General features: G+C 46.3%; 1 protein-coding gene across 7 annotated transcripts in view; it reads right to left on the bottom strand.

Moving 5' to 3' along the window:
- TRABD2A (TraB domain containing 2A) overlaps positions 1-23,397 on the bottom strand; it is a 53,472-nt gene that overhangs the window by 19,938 nt on the left and 10,137 nt on the right. The window lies entirely within an intron of this gene.

The following is a 23,397-nucleotide window of genomic DNA, read 5'->3' on the forward strand; positions in this document are numbered from 1 at the left end:
TGGAGCCTCTGCTAACATTTAGTCACGAGTTGTATTAGATTCCTTGGGCCACCATAACAAAGTACCACAACCTGGGCGGCTTAAACCACAGAAAGTATTGTCTCACAGTTCCGGAAGCCAGAAGTCCAAAATCAAGGTGCTGGCAAGGCCATGTTCCCTCTGAAGGAATTAGGGAAGTATCTGTTCCAGATCTCTCTCCTAGCTTCTGATCATTCCTTAGCTGGTGGCCACATAACTCCAGTTTCCATATGGCTTACTCCCCACGTATATCTGTGCCCAAATTTCCCCTTTCTATTTTTTGTTTTCATTATTTGTTATTTTTTACTTTTTAAAGAGTAGCAGTAGTGGTATTTATTTATTTTGAGAGAGAGAGAGTGCATGCAGAAGCAGGGGAGGGCCAGAGAGAGAGGGATACGGAGAATCTTAAGCAGGCTCCACACCCAACATAGAGCCTGATGCGGGGCTTGATCTCATGACCGTGAGATCATGACCCGAGCCCAAATCAAGAGTCCAATGCTCCACCAACTGAACAGGTATGCCCAAATTTTCCCTTTGTATAAGGACACAGTCACAGTCATATTGGATTAGTGCCCACCCCAATGACCTCATCCTAAATCATCTGCAAAGACCCCATTTCCAAATAAGATCACATTCTCAGGTCCTGAGGGTTAGGACTTTAAGGGAAGCGTTTGGAGACACAAGTTAAAACGTGTCAGGCTCAGCTTACCCTTTTTTTAATAGTTCATATGAATATGGTAAAAATTCCAAGCAGTACTAAGAAAAAGAACTCCTTCCTGTTCCTGTACCTGAATCATCCTCCCTAAAAACAATCACTTCCAGTGACTTATGTATCCGTCCATGGACAGTCTCTGTGTGTAAAAGCTGACAGACGACACGATAGACAGATGTAGAGATATCTCCTCCGCTTTTTTCTTTGTGTTCTTTTGACCCTTAAGGATTCAAATAAATGCCTTTCCATGAATTAATACTAAAGTTATACATTATACCGTAAGACAAGAGGATTGTGGAATTAAAAGCCAGGGTTTGGCAAACACTGTTTTTGAAGCACAGGCAGCCTGAATCCTCCTCCTTATCCATAAGATAACATTAATGACTACAGCAAGTCATAGAAAAGAAAAAGGGAAATTTGTGACTACAAGAAGGGACAAATGAAGGTTTCCTACAGCCTTGCCAGTGAGAAAGCAAGCTGGATGCAGGAGCCCAGAGGCACCCCAGAGGTGTCCCCACCACCCCCAATCCAAAGCTGTCCTAGTGATGTGGTCTGAAGCATTGGGGTTCAGATTCAATGGCCAAGAAAGAATTCTTGAGACGTCTTTGGTGCAAAACGGTGGTTTTATCAAAGCAGGGAGACAGGACCCATGGGCAGAAAGAGCTGCACTGGGGTTGTGACAGGTGACTGATTATATACCTTCAGGTTGCAGGGGGTCAGGGATAGTGTAAGTCTCTAAGGTATTTTGGAAACAAGGTTTCCAGGATCCTGAGGGGGCTAGCTACTTTTAGGAAAAGGTCATTTACTGTCTAATAAAACCTCAGTCATGAGACCCTTCAGATGTACATGAGTGGACCATAAGCTTGGAATATGTTTGCCAACCTATATCCTGGGGTGGGGGGTGGGGGAAGATAAGGGAAGTTTTCAAAGGAATTTTTATATGTTAAAGTAGACTTACAGGATCCTAAAGGTTGGGATAATGTTAAGCTAAGACTGCTTTTTGCCCTTAGCAAAGTGTCATCACCGAGACAGCTGAGCTCCCAGAGGAATGTCAGTCACTCTGCCTGTCTCAGGGACTTGTCAATAGGCTGTAAGTTGTAAGGAAATTGAATCTTTTTTCTTCTGCTTTTTCCCCCCACATCACTAGTGTTGCGAGATCCTTGAGCACAATGGCCAAGAAAGAATCCTTGAGACGTTGTACAGTACAACTTAGAGTAGTTAGCTTGCACGGGACAGGACCCTGTGGGCACAGAGAGCTGCATTTTCGCTGTATGAAGCTGGTGGTTATATGCTTAGTGCTCAAGGGGGAAGGGGACGTGCAGGGAGTTTTAAGTCATAAATGTCTTCTTCGAATTCTACTCATAAAACTACTTGCACAGGTTTCTAAAATGTTTGTCATTCAGTTTGATATTAACTATCGGTGAGATTTACGGCAGTCATGAGACCCTTTATGAATGTAGCAACCGGCACATAGCTGATCCTTACGAAACTATGCAGGCATAGGTCAACCTTCTGGGCTACAGGTGAACGTTTTTCTGCTTCTATCCCTCGTCACCAGGACCTCTGCTCTGGGCTCAGGCTGACTCAGGCAGGCCCCAAGGAGAAATCCAGGCAGAATTCTACAGATGATTTCAGACAATCCTACAAAGACTCAGGTTCATTTCTCCAAGATCTCAGATAAGCCTTCTCCTACCAGACACCCAAATGGCTTGGTTTTCCCACGAACCTGCTAAGCCAGTGTCTTCCAAACCACGGATTGCAGCCCAGTATCCACCAATTCACGGCTGACATAAATCTCAGCATGGTCTACCCACTGCTCTGTAGCTTGCTTATTTCCTTTAATCTTGGGTATCAGTCCACACTGCAGCCAGAGCTGCTCCGTGCTTTGTAACAGCCGCACGTAAACCATGCCGAGCCTGTGCCGCAGCCCCCTTATGGGCACCTCCCATAAATACATGAACCGCCCCACATTCACCCACAGGTGACGCCAAATGCGGGGCTGGGAGTCACCGAGGGAATTAAGTCAGGGTTAGAGCTTCAAGAACCTGAAGAAATGAAGAGCTAACACAGCCAACTCTTTCAAATATGAACTGTCTCCAGAGACAGAGCTGCTGGTATGCGCTGCCCTGCAGTCAATCCCTGGCTCGGTTCTCTGACCCCGGATGAATGACGTCTCTCTACACCATAGTTTTTGAAGTCTGACTCATATCCTCACCAGGAAGGATGTGGGCTCTGGGACCAGCATGCTTCTGAAACAAAATTGCTTCTACAGTTCCTCCATGCAGACAAAACTATGTGTGGCCGAACCTAGAAACCACCACCCAAAACATCATTTCAGAAGAAGTCCACATACTACATTCTCAAGTCTAGCTTTTGGAAATGCACGGGAAAGTTCCACGGATTATGCCTCCTGTATGGTTACTATCTTGCCAAGCTACTTGTGCTGATGTAGGGCAACCAAGTCTCTTAGAAAATTCCTGAGTGGCAGATGCCTTACATAGATCCCTGTCACTCACCGTCACTCTTTTCACCTGAGGGCAAAGCAAGACACATTAGGGGAAAGAGGACAAAAGGTGGGGATGGTAGAATATTAGAACTCTGAGCACCCGGAGGGGGTCAGCAAAGTCATTAGCATGATGTATTTGCATTATAATTGTAATAATAACAGGAGCCCCTCCCCTCCCCACTCCACTGAGTCAGGCTGCCCTCTGGGAGGTGGAGCTGCATTTGGGGGAAAAGATTCTATCCCTGTCCTAAGGGGGTGGCTGTTGGGAGTGGGACAGAACAAAAGGGTGTTTGATGGCAACAGGTCACAGAGGGCAGTCCGGTAGAAACAAACACCCCATGGGAGTTTAGGTGGAAGCAGAAGCTCCAGAAAGGGATGGGCCATCACAGGCACTACCTTGCCCCTGAGCTCCAGTTTTCCCTGCCATTGAAAGCAGTGCCAGGAGCAGCAAACCTGGGCGATAGCATTACCTGGCCCACAGCAGCCACACAGTGGGCAAGCTCAGCACCTCCCGGGAGGCCTGCAGCAACAAGAATACAAGGAGAGTATGTACTCAAGGGCATAAGGTTGTTTAGAGCAACATCATCCTGATCAGCAAAAGAGAAGTGATTGATGTGCACAACACATCACAATGGGGACCACGGGCATGGCACTCATCAGCCCATCCTCCACACCCCAACGCCGTGCTGCTGGCCTGACGAGCCACACGTTATGAAAAGCATGCCACACATGTCACCGGAGGCCACCAGAGGAAGGAACCAAAGGCCCCCCAAGACCTCAGAGCCAACCAGGTTACTTCCCTTGAAACCTGTAAAGATTTTTGTCTTTGACCACGTGAAACAGCAGCTACACTTGAAGCTTGCAACTGGCCATTCCTGCTACCTTCAGGGTGTCCCTTTAGATCCATAGGAAGACTTCTCTCCTGTTGGGAAAAAACTCGTATATCTCTTGAAGCCATCAGTGGAGGGTCCTGGCAGAACTCAGGCCAACCCTGCTGGGGATACAAAGGACCTGCCCGTGTCTATGACAGAGGACAAGCAGAGCCCAGTGGCACCCCCAGTGTGCAAACACACAAAGAGACGGGCTCAGAGTGCTTTGAGACACGTCCTGCAAAACGTTTGCTGTTCCTGGAGACTCACCTGGAAGATGTGTTACATTTGGAAGGACTCAGGGCCAAATAAACCACCAGTGGTTTTTTGGCAAAGGGATTTACCACCTTGGAGAGGTTCTCAGTGTACCAAGCTCTTCTTTTTGAATGCTTTCTATCTCAAGTCAGGTGCTCTGCTGTGCAACATTTTTAACTATTAGAAAGTCCTTCCTTCTTTTGGAGTTCCATGTCTCTCCATAATTGCCATGTACTCATTTTTGTATACATCAATACAATGTGTGTTTCCATACACACACAATTTGTTAGCAGCCATCAAAATGGAAAATGTGTGTGTCCTACTCCTAGAGATCTCTCCTACAGAAACACTAGCACGAGTGTGTAATATGTAAGTGTACAAGGATGTGGCTTGGAGACTGTAATATTGCTCTCCCTGGCACTGGGACTGTTCAAGCAAAATTGGAATGTCCATAGGAGGGCATTCCTGCATCAAATGGGAGATTGCACATACTGTTCTTCCACTTGGAAGCATTTGATTTTCTCCATTTCAGAAAAGAAGGGGAACAGACCCTTCTGGTCTCACATTCGGGTCTTCTCTCCCTCAATTGTTTCTCCTCCCCTTGGTACAGGCCATGGGGCTCCATGGAGAAGGGAATCAGGTCAGGTGTTCATCAGAAGCCTCCATATGGTCCCTGTGGTGTCTGAGCCACCTCTTCTGGTTATGCTGGGGTGAGGGAATCCAATGTACCTCCAAGAGACCTCTGTTCACGGAAGGGCCGGTGTATCTATCCCAAGCACATACTCTCCTATAGTAATGGAGCCTCCAGGACCTGACAAAGGGGCAACGACAGGAGTGGCAGCAGCCTGGGCAGCCACAGGATTGCGGCAAGAGCTGTGAGTGTGGCAGCAACCAAGTCTATAAGCCCAGGACAGACAGATGGAGCATGACAGGAACAGCCAGCAAGGGTCCAGGAAGAGGCACAGCTGGCATGACCAGGGGGTTGTGGGACACAACATGTCCTCAGGGAGTATGAACAAGATGGAGGAGGAGAGTACTGCAACCTTGTCCCAGGAGGGTGCTTCCAGCATGTCACCAGAAGCCAGTCTCTCCCCAGAGGGCAGCAGGAATGTGGCCACTGCAAAGACAACCAGTAAGCCCAATGTACAAACAGCTAATGTCCAGTGATCATCTCATTTGGTCACAGTGAAGACTCCATGAGTGACTGGGATGGAAGCCAGAGTTTCCCAGGTTCATGCTGAAGCGCAGAAAGAAAGAAGGAAAACAGAGGATAGAGCTCCTGGCAGAAGGAGTTCCCATCACCACACGATAAGCGAAAGTCCCCACAGGTCAGGCAAGAAAAGTCAATCCAAAAGTCACCTCCTTAGCCAGCTATAGATGCAGCAGAAAAGGTAAAAAGAGGATGTTGTGGGTTGAATTTTGTTCCCCCAAAAAGACAAGCTCATCCTAATCCCTGTTACCTGTGAATGTGATTCACCTGATTTGGAAATAGGGTCTTTGCAGATGTAATCAAGCTAAGATGAGGTTTTTAGGGTGGGCCCTAATCTGAATGGTATCCTTACACAAAGGGGAAATCTGGACACTGACAAAACATGCACAGAGAGAAGATACCGTGGAGGCACACAGTGAGAAAACAGCCATGTGATGACTGACACAGGCAGAGATTGGAGTGATGCATCCATAAGCCAAGAAATGCCAAAATTGCCAGTAACTACTAGAACCTGGATGAGGCAAGGAAGGATCTCCTCCAGGCCTTTCAGAGGGAGCACGGCCCTGCTGACACCTTGACTTAAGGCCTCTAGTCTCCATAACTATTGAAGAATACATTTCTGTTGGTTTAAGCCACCAGTATGTGGTACTTTGTTAGGGTAGCCCTACAAACCAGTAGAGGGCGACAGCCCCAGCTCCTGCCCTCACCACAGCCCCACTAGGAAGGATCTAGGGCATCTTACAAACAGGAGGAGCCAATCCATGGCTAGTTCAGGTTCTCCACATGAGAGACACAGCTGGGTTGGCTCTCAAAGAATTTGAAGAAGCCTGTCCTACTACCAAAAATGGTGGTCTCCTCTCTTGGTAGAAGGGAATAGCATGTCTAAGACCGTGCTAGGGAGCAGTGAGGGGATCATTGTGGAGGCAGCAGAAGGTGGAAAGTGGCTGGAGATCACAGGTACCTAATTCCTGAGACCAAGGAGACAGTAGCCTTTGAAGTGGGTTAAAGAGGAGTCAAAGCAGGAAGACCGAGGCTCAGAAAAGTGTCCCTAGAGAGTCATCCCAGTGTTCCTGACTACAGTTCAATTAAATAAAGAGGAAAACCATAGCATATGGGAAGGAAGCTCTCACATATGTGTTCTAGGAGACTACTATGATGATGTTTATAGCAAAATAATTTGAAACAGCAAAACCCTGGAAACAGCCCAAATGTCCATCAAGAAGAGAACCGAAAAATTGTGGTAGATGCCACACAACCACGAAAATGAATCGCGGCCATACACATTAGTGTGAGTGAATATCACACAATTTTGCTTAACCAGCAAGACACAGAAGAATGTACATAATCCAGTTTCATTATAGAATAATTCGAAAGCAAGACAAAATACTACATTGTCTAGAATACATATTTGATAAAGAAAGATGGTGACTTCAGATAAGGAATGGGTTTATATGGAGCAGTCACAGGGACAGTGGGAGTCAGGATGAACAGAGCCTAAGTTAGTTTAAACCAAAGGGAAACAGACTCTCACACAGCAGAAAGGCCAAAGCAGAGGAGCATGGGAAGTTCAGGGCTCTCCTGATCTATGTAACTGCTTTATTTTTGGACACCCTTATAACTAGAAAACTCAAACCTACCCAGGGTAAATGAAAACCTCTGTTCTAACCTCTCTCTCTGTCTCTTCCATTGATTTGCACCAACTTAGGACACATGCTCACACCTACACCAATGAGAATAGCCAGAGGAATTCTGCATGCTGACTGGCTTAAAACCAGATCCTGAGACAATCACTGACAAGACTGCCTCCTGAACCAATCACTCCAAGATGGACACTTGGAGTAAAGGCAAGTAAGGTGGCAAACTACTGGATTCAGAAATAAAATTCAGGGGCGCCTGGGTGGCTTGGTCGGTTAAGCGTCCGACTTCGGTTCAGGTCATGATCTCACGGTCCATGATTTCGAGTCCTGCATCGGGCTCTGTGCTGACAGCTCAGAGCCTGGAGCCTGTTTCAGATTCTATGTCTTCCTCTCTCTCTGCCCCTCCGCTGTTCATGCTCTGTCTCTCTCTGTCTCAAAAATAAATAAACATTTTTAAAAAAAAAAAGAAAAAAAAAAGAAATAAAATTCAACCCCAAGGTTGTCCTGGTTTTTCCTGCTAGTTTGAAAAGAATGCCTAGGAATGAAGAAATGGAGCAAGGCAAGAGGAACCGAGGGTGTAAAGATGTGTCAACAGGGATGGGGCATTAGGGCATATTGAGTAGGTAGTGATAAGCCCAACCACTTAGAGTGGCATGAGCAAAGGTCACCACCAGCTTCCATCAAATGTCTATTATGCACTGGGTCCTTTACAAAGGTTCTTTACAGAGGAGGAAATGGATTCAGAAAGGTTCAGTATCTTGCCCCACATGAAAAAGAGAAGAAATGAGGGAGCCAGGATTCAAACCCAGATTCACAGCCTCCAAAGTTCATGCTCTTTCCAGTAAGAAGCTGGATAGAACAGCAGGATGGGCAGCAAGACCAGCCTTGACCTCTCCAAGGTGTCTAAAGCCTACTTCTTCCAAAGCAAGTCCCAGTTGATTAGGACCCATGCACCTCTAAGAAAGGACAGTACCCTCCTCTAAGTACCCACTTCTCCTGGATGCCCTATCCTGGTTATAACAGTGCCACTCAGGTAAAAAGATTCAGAGACAGCCTCAAAGTCACCCTCTGTGTCTGTTAATCAATACCCTTCACTCAGAGATCACTATATCGGGTCAATTTCCACCTCTGGAGGAAAACATCCACAAAACCATACTCCTATTTCAGACCCTTCAGACTCTTCTGAAATAGCAGAGAGCTAGGCATACGAGAGATGCCAAAACCACCATGCTCCCTCCTCTCCCAAACCCCTACCGAAAGCCACAGCCCGTGAAGGGACAGCCCTATACAGGACATGCCTATCCACTCCCTCCCAAGCCATTCCCATGACGCCTGGATGAACATGCAACTCCATGATATAGCACTGGCTGAACCATCAGGCTTACTTCCAAGGAGTACATCTACCCACAGAATAGACTCAAAAACCATCCACAAGCAGAACGTCTCTAGGCCAAATGCCAAGTGCTTTGTTTTGAGTCTTGGTTAAGATTTCAAGAAGAGTAAGAGACAGCAAGAAAGAAAGAACTATTGGAAATTATTACAATTCTAGTAAAACTCCAATTAACATAGTTTCTGACAGTGTACAGACTTAAAAGGACTTTCTTTTCCCCTCTGGAAACATCTGAATGGATGTCTGCTTTCATATTAGGGCTTGCCTTATACTGTCTTTTTTTTTTAAAGTGTCAGTTGACCCCCAAAACATGTCTTATTAGCTGAATACTCCTCTCCAACCCTCCAGTGACACATACTCACCCCATCTGCACTGTCTTCGGAAAAGTAACAAGCTTATTACCAGAGAGTTTGCTCCAGTGTTCAAATACCACCCTTCCTTCCCACCCGCCCCCTCTTCCCCCCAGATCTACCCCCCCCACCCCCACGTCTCCCCTTCCACTCTCCCCTTGCGTCCTTACAGTTCTTCTCTCTCCTTTCTTTCTGGGCTGTGGAAAGAATCGATTAAGCTCCCTGTCCAACATTTGCAGCATGCTTCTTTCTCTTTCCTGAGACTTCTTCAGCTGTGAGGAGACCCAGGTCCCAGTTGAGGCATTGTTGCGGGAGCCCATGGGCTGAAGGAGCGAGCGAGGGGGTTCGAGTCCGGCAGATGCCTTTATTGTCAAAGACAAAGGTCCCCCATCGAGCCTCTCCACTTTTCAGCACTTTCATCCCCCTCAGATCAAAGGGCTGCTCTGCATATGAAAGGCACCGCCCATTATGCGGCTCACATTAGCCCCGCACCACCCCACCAGCCTCCCAGCTCTGCGAACAAAGGGGCTCGCATCTGTTCAGGCCCAGGCCTCACCTTCTGGGGCGGTGGGTTGTTGTGTCTTTTCTCTTAGCTCACTTTTGAGAGCCATTCAGCTCCTTGAAGTATAGTTGGAGAGCAGTAGGGGAAGGTCTTCCTTGTCCTCAGAACATTCCGCCCCGATATTGTTTCGAGCCCCCTTGAGGATTTCTGGTCCTTGCCTCTCTCACCTCACCTGGGTATGGAGGCAGTGGGGACGCCCTCCTCAAGCTCATTTATTTTCTCCCTTCCCAGCCACTCCGTAAAACTCCTCCTTCTTTACCTGAAAGGGGACTATTCCCATGGAATAGTCTAGACTGGTCCCTCAAAGGAAGATGGTGAGAAATCCTGCTCCTTTTCCTGTCAATGTTAATAGATGCTGCCTGACGTAGGAGGTAAAGCCTCCACACACTTCTTTGAACATTGAAGTCTGCTTTCCGGGGGGGGGGGGGGGGGGAAGTGATTCTAAGAACTTGGATGTGAGCTCTTTGCAGCAAAAGGACTCAAGCATGAGGACAAAAGAAACTGAACTTCAGTGACACTCCAGCCTGAAGAAGCATCCTTTTGTAAATGATGCTGGCTCCTGAATACCAGGAGAGAACATGGAGAGACCTGAAAGAATGCACCAGGCCGACCAGGCCCTCCCTCTCTTCTCTGGCGGCCACCCTCTCAACGTCCTCCACGCCTCTCCTCTCCTCCTATCCTTGGTCAGGTCTCCTGACCGCTCTCTCCTTTCCACCCAGTCCACATCCTGCCCTGATGCCAGATAGATGGCTAAGCAACACGGGCCTCCTGTTACAACTGAACTGTGTGACCCACCCACCAACCCCCGAATTCACATGATGAAGCCCTGACCCCCAATGTGCCTGTATTTGGAGACAGGGCCTCTAAGGAGGTAATTAGGGTTCAGTGAGGCCATCAGGATAGGACCCTGATCTGATAGGGCTGGAGTCCTTATAAGAACAGGAAGAGACACCAGAGCAATTCCCCAACCACACCCCACACACCCACCTCCCCACACACAGAAAAGGCCATGTGAGAACACAGCAAGAAGGAGACCATCTGCAAGCTGACAGGGGCTTCACCGGAAACCAGCTGGGCGGCACCTTGATTTGGTACGTTGGCCCTCCAGAACTGCGAGAAAATAAATTTCTTCTGTTTAAATTTCCCTGTGTGCGGTATTCTGGGATGGCAGCCCAAGCCAATTCCTATACCTCCTTCCCCCAAATCCCACACGATGCTGAGGTCACAATAAGAACAAATACCAACCTCTGGTCTCCAAGGCCTAATGAAAGTTACCACCTCTGCTAAGCACTTCCAGACTATCTCAGCCCCGCCCTAGAAATCTCCATTTTTTTACTTCTATTGCCCTGGAAGTTAATTTTCCTTTATGTGTTTTAAAGTTCAGACAAAACAGGGGCACCTGGATGGCTCAGTCGGTTAAGCATCCGACTTCCGCTCAGGTCATGATCTTGCCGGTCAGAGTTTGAGCCACACATCAGACTGTGCTGACAGCTCAGAGCCTGGAGCCTGCTTCGGATTCTGTGTCTCCCTCTCTTCTGCCCCTCCACTACTGGTGCTCTGTCCCTCCAAAATGAATAAACATTAAAAATTTTTTTTTAAGTTCTGACAAAACAAACAAGCTTCAAGAAGAATCAGATGAAGAACCCAGCTAAAAGCATAATAAAGCTAACTGCACCCACTTAACCACACTCAGAACTGTTACTGAGGCTAATTAGGCATAAGTGGTAAGCACTTCATCTAAATGGCTACAGGCCGTATTATTTCTAGAGTCTGGCCTGCTCCTGGACGTTCTCTTATTTTGTATTTTTTCCAATATCCGTTACCAGCTCCATGTCAGTTTTCCCTTGTAGAGTAAACTCTAGTCCATAGAGACCACAGTTCCCAGCCTCACAGTGTCTTCCTCTTGATGGCCCAGGGCCCCGGACCAACACGGCTGAAGCTCTGAGCCAAGAGGCTAACTCTAACACCCCGCAGTAGCGACGGGGGGGTCGCAGCCCTCTCCAGCCCACACTCAGCTGCCAGATGCGCTGACCTGTGACACTCCTCTTGGTGCTCCCACCTCCTCCTGACAACCCCTCAGTGTACATGGAGGTTTCCCAGCCTCACACGCAAACCCTCTGCGGCCTCGCCTTCCGTCCCACCCCTACACAAATGCGCACGGAGCCCGCCCACCCTGCCACCACCGGGCCAACACAGCCTGCTTTTCCCCAGGTTTGCCTGCACCTTTGGCCCATTTGAACCATCTCCCTTTTGGGGTGCCTGGGTGGCTCAGTTGGTTGAGCATCTGACTTCAGCTCAGGTCATGATCTCGCAGTTTGTGAGTTCGAGCCCCGCGTCAGGCTCTGTGCTGACAACTCAGAGCCTGGAGCCTGCTTCCGAGTCTGTGTCTCCATCTCTCTCTGCCTCTCCCTTGTTCATTCTCTGCCTCTCTCTCTGTCAAAAATAAATAAACTTAAAAAAAAAAAAAAGAAACATCTCCCTTTTTCCGCTGCCTGTCTGAATCCTTGCCTCCCCTTGAAAAATCCAGCTCAATATCAAAGTCGCCCGGATAACATTTAGCAAATAATCAGTCACATCAATCACATTCCTTGGTGACCATTTCACCACAATGGCCCCAGAGAGGGGAGGAGAAAGGCCAGTCTCCTCTAGCCAAGGCCACGTCCAGAAACCACGCCACCTGCAGTGGGCCCACTTCTGCGGCCAGCAACTGAGGGCCGGGAGGGCACCTTCATTTTTAAGCTCTTCAATCTCTACGGTTCTCCCTAAAGTTCAAGACTGGTCTGGAGAGAAGCTATAAAACCTCACCACAGAATTGGAAACCCCTCTTGAAAGGAAGGGGAGGCCCTCTAGGACACCCCACAGCCTAGAAACACACGCCCACGCGGCCCTCATGAGGTGTATTTAACCTGCACTTCTCACTCACTCACGGGGGATCTGGGAGAGGCACACTGCCATTACTATGTGACCCGCATCCCTGCCCAGGTGGCAGGAAGGAAGTTACTCTGGGAGGATGAACAAAGTGGGTAAAGTCAGGGTAAAGATGGAAACAAGCAGCCGAGTTAATGCCAAGGCTCACTTGCTTCAGGCAGTCTGGCCTGCTGGAGTGATGAGAAAACAGCAGCCTTCAAGTAGCAGCCAGTGATTAGCAACTGTCACTGGAAGACGCTGAGCTAGACTCATTTAAAAAAGGTAAACCATGGGCACCTGGGTGGCTCAGCCAGTTAAGTGTCCAACTCTTGGTTTCAGTTCGAGTCATGATCTCATGGTTCGTGAGATCAAGCCCCGCGCCGGGTTCTATGCCAACAGTGCAGAGCCTCCTTGGGATTCTCTCTCTCTCCCTCTCTCTGCCCCTCCCCAACTTGTGCTCTCTCAAATCAATAAATTAATATATATTTTTAAAAAGGTAAATCAAGATCCTTGCTCTCTAGGAGTTTCTGTGCGAGTTCAGGACATGAGATAAACACATGGAAAGCTAAATACCACTGTAAAAATTAAATCAGCATAAATCTGATCATTCAACAGCTGCCACAAGGTAGCAAATGAGCAATTGCCCAGTTACCTCAGGAGAAAAGGAGCTTCTGCAACCTGAGGTAACTTCCAGAGGTGATTCAAGAATACGGACCAGAATGGTGACCAAGAACAGAAACGGAGGTTCTCAAACTTGAGTGTGGATCGGAATCGCCTGAAGGGCTGGTTAGACCACAGATTGCTGAGCCTCAGCCCCAGAGTTTCCAGTTCAGGAATCTGGGATGGGGCCCGAAATGTTGCATTACCGACAAGTTCCTAATGATGCCGATGCTACTGGCCCAGGGCCCCACTCTGAGAGCCACTAGTTTGGCCTGAACATGCTACATGAGTAGTAGGAACAGGTAGCCCTGGTGACCTGCCTGCCTCACAGCTAAGTCCTATTTGTACGACACAGTGTGTTCATTTTTTAGGTGGTTACCTACCAAGAGCCAGGACATCTAACAGAAAACAAACTGATGGTTGCCAGAGGAAAGGTGTGAGGGGAAGAGGTACAAAATGGGTGAAGGGGAATGGGAGATACAGGCTTCCGATTATGGAATGAATAAGTCATTGGGGATGAAGGGCACAGCATAAGGACTATAGTCAATGATACTCTAATACTTCAAGGGATACTGCAGACTCGTTTCTGCCCCATGCCCCTGCCTCCCTACTCCCTTCCAGGTAAGCCTCTGCTCTTGGCAGGTATGTTGGGTGGGCAAGGTTGCTTATCACTGAAGAGAATACCCTCGTGGGGTGCTGCTGACTGACTTCTCAGGGAAGGGACAGCTCCGGGGACACTCTGTGCTGTCTGGGACTTCAGTGGGGCCCCCAACATACCAGGGTACATGCAGAGGACGCAGGGATGGGGTAATGAGACCCCTCAGCTCTCTCGTGTGGTCATCCACGTTTTATGATTCCACAGCCTTTGCTGAGGCTGCCACCAAAGCCCCACTCGGTCCCTTTCAAGGCCTGACTGACCATGAATAGAAAGGAAGGGCCTCATGGAAGAGTGTGGGGAGGAAGGACAGCACAAAACGTGGCAGGAGGGATATAGGAAAAGCAGAGAAGTGCCATAGTGTCCAAGGTGTGGCATTACACGATGCCACCAACATCCACCTCCAGAGTCCAGGGCAGCCTCGCTTCATCGCTGGGCCACAGAGTACCTCATCATACTGAGACTTCGACTGGCTCCTTGGATCGTCCCGGGGAAGAGTTCGTCCAGTTCCACCCAGCTCCTTCCCCCCTCCTTCCCCCATCTTCTCCAAGCAGGGTAGACTGCCTGACCCAGCCGTGTTGGGAGGTGGACTCTGGAGGAGGGACAGGGCTCACACTCTCTGAGTGGCATGCTGGGAATCATTCCTAGAGTCTAGGGGTGTCCTGGAGCTGATCCACCACGGAAGAACTTGCTTCTTGGGTGTCAAAGGGGTTCCCTGCTCCCAGGCAGGAGGCAGGGACATGGGGCCAAAATAAGGCTGCAGCATCCCTTGAAGTGCTTCTCTTAGGACTCCAAAGGCAGCAGAGCAGGGTCAGAGCCGGCTGAAGCCAGAACCCCAGGAGCACATGCGGTATCCATGCAGGTGTACAAAAATACCTAATTTTTCTAAAGTTCACTTTGGACTTTAGAGAAGCAGCCCAGAGCCAGGGGATGGCAGGATCACCACCAGCTTTATCTCTGGGTCCCTAAAATAAGAAACAGAGTGCCCAACCCACACTGAGTATGCTGAGTGCTGAAAGAAATGTGTCCCAAATAAAGACTAGCCATAAAAAAAAAACAAAAAAAAGACTCAAATCCTGAGCAGGCCTGCTCCCAGGTGGAAACTGCGTCTAGAAGTTCGTGAAAATCACAGCCAGCCATAAGGTACACAGTTGATTCAATTTCCTATTCCTGGTCCAGAAATAAGGAAGTAAAGGGAGACTTTACTAAATGGCCAGTAAATGGCCAAGGTGAAGAAATGCCATGGAAGATCCCCGCCCGGGAGAGCTAATGGCCCAGCCTGGACTTCAAATGTTTGAAGACCATGCCCATCACAATAGCTATGCTGATGCCCTGTGTGCAAGCAGGCACAAGGGTGACTCAGGGACTAGATGTCACAGGCTCCTAGGGCATTTACAGCAACTACAGCACTTCGCCCAGCTATGCATAAGAACATGAAAATATTACAGAACAGAATTGGGAAAAGAATGTAAAAAAGCAAAAGACTGATTTATCTCACAAGCACAAAAGACTGGACATAATGTGAATTTAACATGCTGGTCTTGACACAGAAAGGCTGTATTTAATTTTTAAAGTAATTAGCATACACTCATGTTGTATCCCATTTTGGCCACGGTACCTGCAAGTTCACTGTCTCGCATTGGCCTCACTGACATGTTCAGCAGTAGCCCACCTATTATCCTATAACCACTCATGAGCCCCTCCAACATGCCAGTCCAAACACATTCCATTTCGATTATGGAAAATGCAGGAAAGTCACCCATCATTATCATGATCAGTTTCAAAGATGAAACCATCTGCTTTTACTGCGGTTCATGACTAGGGAGCAGGAACTCCCTCAGCAAATCAGACCTGTGAATCTGGCAGGTGTTAGCACTCAGCGGAACTGGGTTAGAAAACCAGAGTCTACAGCCATACCACCCTGAAGACGCCCAATCTCATCTGATCTCAGAAGCTAAGCGGGGTTGGGCTTGGTTAGTACTTAGGGGGAGAAAACAGGAAACTGGGGAGCCCAGGCCAGCCCTGCCTAGTCTCTACAAGACCCCTGGCCCTACACCAGGTTTATTCCAACAGGAAAGTGACCCCAGCGGGGCCTCTGCTTGCTGATGCACCATGGCACTCTTGCCGTGGCCTCTGGGCACAGGGACCTGTGGAGAGGCCTACAAAGTACAAAACAAGGTATCCCCAGGCTTTCCTAGGATTGGGCTATCCTAGCCCTGGCAGGTCCACACCCTCCTAAGGAATGTTGACCCTACATCCTCAGGAGGCTTTCTCAGACCAGCAAGTGCCTCCCCAGCTCATACCTCTCCTACATCCACCTGGCCCTTAATAGCCTGAGATGGAGACACATGGATGGCATCTTTCTAGAAATCTGCCCTGCCAGGGGCTGCCTCCATCACTCTGCCCTGCCTGGGACAGAGCCCCATCCTAGAGCCATGGTTTCTTCTATTAGATAACTGATCCATCTATTTTTTTTTTTTTTGAGAGAGAGAGAGGGAGAGAGAGAGAGAGAGAGAGAGAGAGAGAGAGAGAGAGAGAGAGAGAATCTTAAGCAGGCTCTACACCCAGCACAGAGCCCAATTGGGGGCTCGATCTTACAATTGTGAGATCATGACCTGGGCTGAAATCAAGAGTCAGATGATTAACCAACTGAGCCATCCAGGCACCCTGTAACTGATCCACCTAAAGAGAACTTGCTCCAAAGAAGAAAAATCCCCATCTTCCCAACACCCCAAAACTGTGACTCAAGAAATGCACTTTTTCATAACACTCGAAAAACCACTGGGCCCAAACCATTGTTTAAGGTTTCACTTTTTTTTTGGGGGGGGGGGGCAGGGGGGGGAAGAAAGGCTTTTTAGCAAAGCGAGTTGTTAGGGTCCTAGGGGTACAGGGCAAAAACCAGCAGTGACACGTACTACTGAAAGGGACAGCGGAAGTGACAGGTGAAAAGGCAAATATGAAATATGTTAGTGCCATCTATTGGCAAGAGTAAACAGTAACAGAAATGATTCTGTACAACAGCAATTCAGATCATTAGCATGCTTATGCATCATCTGAAGAGCACTCTGGGGTTTACAACAGACTTTTACATCCAACTGACTTCAGTAGGTCGGGATACGAAAAGCTCAAAGATGCAGGCTTTACATGTGGAAGCAGAGGGCAAACCCGGACCTACGGGCTTGGCTCATATTAACTCTTGGATTCTGTGACTCAGACCCCAAACACAGATGTGGCCAGGTCCCAAGGGACAGACTCTAATGCTGAGAAGACTGGGGCTGTCCCGAATTCCCACCCCAGTCCACAGTGACATCCAGTCCATCACTGGGAAGTTGGCAGAAGAATCCTGTGGTCAGACAGATTTGTTCTGGTCAATCCCTCAAAGGAAGCAGACAGACGGCACCCTATGCCTACAGCTTGTGCACAGATGCCTGGTGGTGTGTGGCTGTGGAAATAGGATTTAGAAAGATCATTTCTCTAGGGAATTCTTTAAGTCTCTAATGTGAACCCACCTCTGCAGCTGGGAAGGAAGGGAGGGGACTCACAGGTGAGCCCTGCATCACTAAGCCTCCGGCTGCAAGTTCAATTGCTTTCTGCACATAAGGAATGGCAGTGCAGCTGCTAACACCAAGCAGACACAAACTCTGGGTGAACGAGAACAGGCATCGTAACCTGACTCCATACTGAAACGGGAAGCAGGCATCTGCCCTGAGATGGCAAAAGCAAATCCACGGACAGGAAGGAAGCATCCTTTCCCTTATGCCAAATCCAGATCGCTGAAGGGAACAATTAGCTCTCAGGTAGTAAGGGAGAGGTGAAGGGGGAGAAGTAGGAAAAGTCAAAGGATCTAGAACAGAGAGAGGACTTCGGTCATTTTCCACACAGAAGCTCACTAAGCATCTACTAAGGGCAGGCTATGGTGCTAAGTCCTAGGAAAACAGTGATGAATCCTGCCTCGAGAAGCTGATCGCCTGTTATCATAAAGACCTCAAGTTCTGGGAAGCAACAACCAGATTACATCTAACTCTTTTTACATGGCACCATGCTCAGCAGGAAATCAATAGATGTGTTGACTAAATGAATATAGGAACGGGTGGCTTAAGAGAATAACTCCTAGTAAACTCACACCCTGGTGTTTGAAGTTTAGGGCCAGCTGGGCAGGGATAAGTCTATAGATAGAGGAACAAAGAAAGCCATAAGATCAAGACATCACTGAAGGTTGCTAAGAGAACAGATCTTAAAAGTCCTTATCACAAGAAAAAAAGGTTTGTAACTATGTACGATGACAGATGTTAATTAGACTTATTGTGATCGTTGCACAGTGCTTACAAACATTGAATCATTATGTCATACATCTGAAACTAATGTTACATGTCAATTACATCTCAATTTTTTAAAAAAATCAGACAAAAAAAGATCTTAATAAAACTCAAAAACTGCTTCCACTAATAACAAGTGCTTCTGATAAAATTCTAGTAAAACAGAAATCCAAGGACATTTCATTCATATCAGAAAGACTAATCAACTACCAGCATCATATTTAATGGTGAAATAGTAAAGCCATTCTCCTTCAAGTTAGAGAAAGAAAGAATGTCCTTTTTTATTACTACTACCTAATGCTGTCCTAGGTATCCTAACCAACACATCAAGGCAAGAAAAAGAAACGAGACCAACTGCAGAAAGGTGGAGACAAAATAATTATTTATCAGTTCTATTTCTGGTCACTACGAAAGCAAGAGGATCAACTACCATTGTTAGAATACACGATTTCAACTCAGTAGTTAAACTGGTATAAAACTTAGTAACCAGATAGAAAATATATTGCAAAGAGAGTCTTTACACCAGCAAAATTCTTATTAAACACAATGCATAAACTTATGACTTGAGCAAAATCTAAATCAAGAATTCTACAAAATAAGAAAAGATTAAAATATAATCAGATAAATGGAAAGGCTAGCATGTCCACGGATTAGTTGACTTAACATGAGGAAAAATGTCAGTTCTTCCCATATTGATCTGGAAGTTAAAAAATCATAATCAAAATGATTTTAAAAATCATTAAAGAAAGTGACATCATTATCAAAGATTTAAATCCAGTCACTAAGAATGTGATATTGATACAGAAACAAGCAAACAGATCCATGGAACAAAATAGAAAGTGCAGAAACAGAAGGTACGTGCATACGGGCGTGGGTCCGTGTGTACATATGTGTCTGCACTGATACGCTAAAAACACAGAGCATCACAAGTCAATAGAAAAAAGCTGACCCCAGGCCAGTTACACTAGAAGGGGCAGCCATAGGCATTTAGAAGCTCCCCAGTGTCGAGCCCTGACTAGGTACGCAGGCAAAGGAACAGCCATGGGACCCATCATAGGCAGCATGGCCTCCAAGTGGATCAGCCTCAGACACACTCATCCAGAATCAGTCTGGATCAACACTGTCCAACAGAAAGATAGTGTGAACCACACATCTGATTTTAAATTTTCCAGCAGCCGCATTAAAAAAGAAATACTTTACATCCAAAGTAGTATCATCTCAGCCTGTAATCAATAGAAAAAGTTATTCATTCTTTAGCCATACTTAGTCTTCAGAATCTGTTACATATCTTCCACTCAATTGACATCTCAATTTGGACACTAAATTTTCATCAAAAACACTTGATCTGTAGTTCATTTTCATAAAATTTATAGTCGAGAAAGGAGATCCACATGCCCAAGTTGTTCCAAACACAATTATTAGAATTATTAGAATAATAATTGAATCAATTATCAGTTTTTAAACTTTAATTCACTTCCTCAGTCACAGCCATATTTCAAGTGCTCAAAAGTGAGCCTCATGTGGCCAGTTGTTAATGAGTTAGACAATGGAAGTCCAGAATCCTCCACTGCGACTCCAAACCCCAGAGTCTCACACTGACCACCACACCTGTTGGAGACTCAAAGTCACCATGACCTTCCACATTTCTGGAATCAAACACAAATTCCTCCATCTGTTAGCTATGTAATCATGGGCAAGTCTCTTAATCCCACTAAGCTTCAGTTTTCTCATCTATAAAACAAGGATGACACTACCCATCCTGTAAAGTTCTGAAGATTAAATGCAATATTACCAATGAGGCCTGGCTCACAGAAGGCATTGCATGTTGGTTCTTTCCCTCTGTATCTGTATAGTATTTATGATTTTCCAATTTACTGTTTTATTTGCTTCTGACAACAGGATGGGAGGGCAAATATTATTTTCCCCATTTAAAGATGAGAAAACAAAGTTCAGAGAAGTTAAGGGGACAGCATAAAGTCTCATGCTGGTGATGGTGCAGGAATTCTCACCCCAGCACATCTGGCTCTGGGTTCACTGCTTCTCCCACAGAACAGCGCTCCAGCCTCAGCCATGCCTCAGTCTCCAGCTGCCTCTAACCTACAATCCAAGAGGAGGGTGGGAGCTCTGAAGCTGAGGTCCACAGGGCTCCTCCCAGGCCTCAAGGAAGACCCGCTCTCCTCTGCATCTTCCTGGCAGCTGGTTGGAGAGGTAGCTCAGGAGCCTGTGGGCCTGGCCATCTCCCCCTCTCACCTTGCAATCAGGCACCAACGTCTTTCTTCAGAGCTACAGAGAACAAGGAGGAAGGAACCAACCACTCCTCAAATGGAGCAGAAGAAATGGAACAAAGGAATGAGTTAGGCTCGTCTTCTATCAAATTGAATGCAGATGATCTTACTGTTCTCTGGACTTACTGAGAAGGGAGACTCCAGCAGGCTCCACCCCAAAGCCTCTGCTGGAATTCTTCAATTCCTCACAGAAGCGAGAATGAACAATGGACAACTAACTACACACAGCAACCAACATGGTGAATCACAAGGGTATTGCTAAGCGAAAGAAGCCAAGACCTCTAAAGGAAGCATACTGCGTAATTCCATTTATGTGAAATTCTGAAACAGTCAAACTAATTTATGCTCAAGGACTTTCAGAACAATGGCTCTGGGACTGGTTGGGGGTGTGTGGGGGAGGAGTAGACATCGGGGTCAAGGGGCTTCGGGGGAGCCAGTGCTGCTGTTTCCCGCCCTGGCCCTGAGTGCTGGGCACATGACTGTGTTTGTGAAAATTCAGCAGGTGCACTTTTCTGTATAGTTATGCTGCAGGAAAAACTTGATACTAACTTTCTGGGGTGATGGAAATGTTCAATAAATTGATCTGAGTAGTGGATATAGGTATATGTCAAGTGTCATTGATCTGTTCACTAAGGTTGTATTTTACTGTTTATAAATGAAACACAGGAAGTTACACACCCCCAACCAAAAAAAAAAGTTTTAGGAATGTCATAATTTTTCCTCCTAAATTTAAACAACTTTAACCTCACTAGTTTAACCTTAAGTTCTTATAAAAAAAATAGTTTATAAATACTAAATACCTACCTGAACGTTAAGAAGGTGTTATGAAATCAAAATGACTCTAGTATATAACTACATGCCCTAAAATATCTCTTAAATGTATTATCTTAAGAGATGGTGCTACACACCTTCCCTCAAAGATACCTTTGAGGGTATCTTGAGATATATTATCTGCCAAGCAGATATATATTTACCACCAAGCCTTTTCCCCTCCCAGTTTGAAGTTTGAAAGAGGGCTTAAGCCCAAGCAAAAATGGTCATAGATTCCAAACTTGTATGGTCAAAATCAATAAGACTTTAGATCAAAGCACTATCCTTTTACAAAACATTGTATTAAGTTCAGACATTGGGCGCCTGGATGGCTTGGTTGGTTAAGCATCCGACTTTTGATATCAGCTCAGGTCATGATCTCACGGTTGGTGAGGTTGACCCCTTGTCTGGCTCTCCACTGACATCATGAAACCTGCTTGGGATTCTCTCTCTCTTTCTTTCTCTCTCTGTCTCTCTCTCTCTCCCTCGCAGTTCTTTGCCCCTCCTCTGCTCACACTCTCCCTCTCTCAAAATGAATAATAGGGCTCCTGGGTGGCTCAGTCAGTTAAGCATCTGACTTCGGCTCTGGTCATGATCTCGCGGTTTGGGAGTTCCAGCCCCACATCGGGCTCTGTGCTGACAGCTCGGAGCCTGGAGCCTGCTTTGGATTCTGTGTCTCCTCTCTCTGCCTCTTCCCCACTTGTGCTCTGTCTCTCTCTATCAAAAATAAATAAATGTAAAATAAAATTAAAATAAATGAACTTTTTAAAAGTTGTTTATTTATTTATTTTGAGGGGAGAGAAAGCATGAGAAGGGGAGTGGCAGAGAGAGAGGAGACAGTGAGAATCCCAAGCAGGCTTCACACTGTCAGCATGGAGCCCAATGTGGGGCTCGAACTCACCAACCAGGAGACCATGACCTGAGCTGAATTCTGATGCTTAACCAACGGAGCCACCCAGGCACCCCCAAAATAAATAAATAAACTTTTAAAATAATAATAAATGCAAACATTGAAAAAGTTAGAATATCAGCTTCTTAGGTTTCCAAAATAATGTGAGAAAACTCCCCCAGGAGATAGATACAGAGAATTACTGGTCCCTTATCTTGTCTATAAATCTCAGTGTGCCAAACAAATACTATATTTTAGTACCTGAGTATTTTTTAATATATACTCTTAGCAAGGTAAGTTAAATTCCCTACAAATTTTATTATCAATTCAGGAACACTATTTTTAGGCTGTTGAATGTCCTTAAGTTCTTTAAGTAACAACCCAAGTTCAGCATTTCAAGATCTGCTAAGACCTAGATATGCTAAGTCCTTTTATTCTGAGGACCAACATCCCAAGGCCAACCACTGAGAATATCTGCAAAACAAGAATACTTATTTCAATATGGTCAATAATATTGTAACAACTTTGTATGGTCACATGGTAACCATACTTATTGGGGTGAACATTTAGTAATATATATAATTGTCGAATCACTATGTTGTATACCTGAAACTAATGTAATACTATATGTCAACTATACTTCAATTAAAAATTTTTTTAAAGTAAAAAATACTTATTTCATATTGCAAAATTCTCATTTGTCCCCAGAAGTATCTAATCTGCTATAAAACATCAACAACAAATTTCACCAAAACGATTAAACAATGGCACTTTAATAAAGTGCTACTTGTCTTATGAGAAATGAAGAACTTCTTGAATATGAACCTAAATTCCAATGTCCTGAGGGAGGGGCTATAAACGACAGAAAACAGGAATATAACTCTGCCTTACAAAAGGAATACCCTGGGGGGAGGGTCCTGAACAGGGACAGCAATGATCTCAAAGGGACCAATGTGACCTAAAACAGCCATGCCCAGTATTATTTTCAAACCAGGCCATACCCTGTGATAGTCAGTCTGACATTCACATTGTCCACATACTCTCAATGCGGCTTCTTTTTAAAAAATAAATAAATAAGGATGGATATTTTAGGGGCACCTGGGTGGCTCGAGCCCTGCATCAGACTCTGCACTGACAGTACAGAGCCTGCTTGGGATTCTCTCTCTCTCTCTCTCTCTCTCTCTCTCACACACACACACACACACACACACACACTAAAAATAAACTTTAAAAAAATAGATTTTTTTTAAGTTTATTTATTTTGAGAGGGGGGAGGGGCAGAGAGAGACAATCCCAAGTAGGCTCCACAGTGTCAGTGCAGAGCCCCATACAGGACTCGAACTCACAAATCACAAGATCATGGCCT

The sequence above is a fragment of the Panthera tigris genome, chromosome A3, assembly GCF_018350195.1.
Source record: "Panthera tigris isolate Pti1 chromosome A3, P.tigris_Pti1_mat1.1, whole genome shotgun sequence".
NCBI classification, from domain to species: Eukaryota; Metazoa; Chordata; class Mammalia; order Carnivora; family Felidae; genus Panthera; species Panthera tigris.